The sequence below is a fragment of the Crocuta crocuta genome, unplaced genomic scaffold, assembly GCF_008692635.1.
Source record: "Crocuta crocuta isolate KB4526 unplaced genomic scaffold, BGI_CrCroc_1.0 scaffold86, whole genome shotgun sequence".
In the NCBI taxonomy this organism is placed as follows: domain Eukaryota; kingdom Metazoa; phylum Chordata; class Mammalia; order Carnivora; family Hyaenidae; genus Crocuta; species Crocuta crocuta.
The window spans coordinates 289,842-292,361 of NW_027530972.1; positions in this window are offsets into that span (position 1 = coordinate 289,842).

A 2,520-nucleotide genomic window follows, 5' to 3' on the forward strand; every position below is an offset into this window, starting at 1 on the left:
GATTAGCAGATAGACTCATTGGAAAGGCAGTATTTTATTTTAGTTAAGAGTTCAGGACAACATAGTTCAGACTCCAGTTTCTCCACTTTTACCTGAAGCATTCTGTAAGTCAGTATCCCCACTTGTGAAATGGGAAATATAGACCCTACTTCAAAGAGTAAGGGCTTCGTATAGGGCCTGGAAAATACCATTATAGGTATCAGTGCTATTAGTGATAATATTTGCTGAATTTATGTAACAAGGTAACAAAACTGAACAACTTTATTTTTTTTTTAATAGTTTATTGTCAAATTAGTTTCCACATAACACTCAGTGCTCATCCCNAACTGAACAACTTTAAAGGGAACAGACAGTCCAACTAGTTGTTAGTTGCAAAAGCTTAGCCAATGAGATTCTTGTCATTAGTCTTTAGCCATTATAGAGTGCTTAAACTTCAGTTAAACTTTTTATGCATTGACAGTACATGAAAACCCATTATGAACTGTGTGTGAGTGTAACGGAAAAGGTCACTGTGGGATCAATCATATCTTCCAAACTAAGTACATACAAAGTCTATCCTCTGATTAGTGAGTGTGGCCACTATCCAAATTGCCTGCTACTTAGACTCTCCACATGTGATGAGAGATTGTATACATGTAAGAAATTCACAGGCTCACAACACTTCAATGATTTTTAAGATATACTCACAGATTACAGTTGCCCACCAGAAAAGCTACAGGTAACATCAGCTGAATATAACAAAATGGCAAAATGAGTGAAAATCTATCTAGTGTTAGTCATCAAAACACGTTCTTTGTGATCTCTTACTGAATGTCAAACATTTAAAAAACTAGTGTTTGTTCTCCTCAGTTCTTAATCTAAGAACATTGTATAAACTATTCACTAATCTCTATCTCTTCAGAAGTATTTATTATTTCATTATCTACAGACCCGACCCAGGTGTATATGAAAAATTAAAAGAAAGGGATCAATCCTTCCTCAGACTCTACCCATACAGATTAAGTAGTAGAATTTGTCAGATGAGAAAGAGTGGAACTGGAAGCTTCATTAACTGGTATGTGTATCTACGAATTGTTAGACATGTCATAAGTGATTTGATGAGTATAATAAAGTACAGATAGTTGGGTATAATTTAATATTTTAAAATTCTGTTTATTTTTGAAACAGAGAGAGACAGAGCATGAGCGGGGGAGGGGCAGAGAGAGAGGGAGACACAGAAATCTGAAACAGGCTCCAGGCTCTGAGCTGCCTGCACAGAACCTGATGTGGGGCTCAAACTCACAAACTGCGAGATCATGACCTGAGCCAAAGTTGGGTGCTTAACCAACTGAGCCACCCAGGCACCCCATATTTTAAAAGAGCATGAAATCAAAATGATCCTTCTAATTATGTCATTTCCATTTACTTACATTCCATCAATGCTTTCTTGCGTGACATCTAAAGGAGCAGGGTTATACACAGAAAACAAGGTATTGTACATAACTCTAGGCATATTCAAAGGTTGGTAACTAGACATCAACATTCCTTATCTTGTATGTTGCAGTTGGGAAAAGAAAGGTGGTTAACCACTAGCTCAGAGTGCACTCTAAGGTACCTGCTTTCATTAGGCTATGTCTTGGTAAGGGCTCCTGATTTCCTTGTGTTTTCCCACTCTGTCTCCCATTGTCACCCACAGCTCCTTTAGGTCTAGACACCTGACATCTGGAAGAGTCCTTAGGGTTTGTTTATCACCATTCAGAGCATTAAAGAATACCATATTTTATGCTTCTTTTCTGTGTAGAGCCATGTGTTTTTGGAATATTTATGGAACCACAATGAGATGTGTAGATAAATTCATATTCACCCAACATTTAAATCATGTTGAGGTAAGGAAAGTTTCGAACAAAGAATATAAAAGTTTATCTTTGGTAAATGGTGAAATCCAAGCACAGATATGTAGAGTGACATCACTTCCTGTCCCCCAAGGCCATATTATCACTGTGCAATAATGCGAAGAGCCTAAGTTGCTCTACTTATGAGATGGGTTAAATAATAGTGACTTCCCTTTTTATTGATCGCTTCTGAGAACTATTAAATTTCTCTTTTCAAAGGTAGTTAAATAAATGTTAAACAGTATTATAAACAAATTTCACTTAAAATGAATAATGAAATCTATCCTTCATTACTTCTGGAAATGCAAATATATCAGAGGAAGGCAGTCATTTTTTTCAGGTGTCATGACAAATTTGCAATTCAGAAATCATTATTTGGGTTCTTTATGTCTCCTTCTCAATCTATCATTGACTGTTGAGATTGGTGCTTGATTGTTGGTTTTGTGTTCATTTCCTCACAATCTGTTGGGAACTAATGGTAAATAAAAGGGTACAGTGATGAAACAANAAGGTTCTGGTACTCATGTGCTAATCACAAGCTCAGCTTTCTAATTTTTCCACTGGGTATAATATCTAATCAAAAAGGATGTTTTATTCCTCATGCTTGAATGTTATGGTTGGATGGTTGCATAGCAGGATAAGAAAGCAC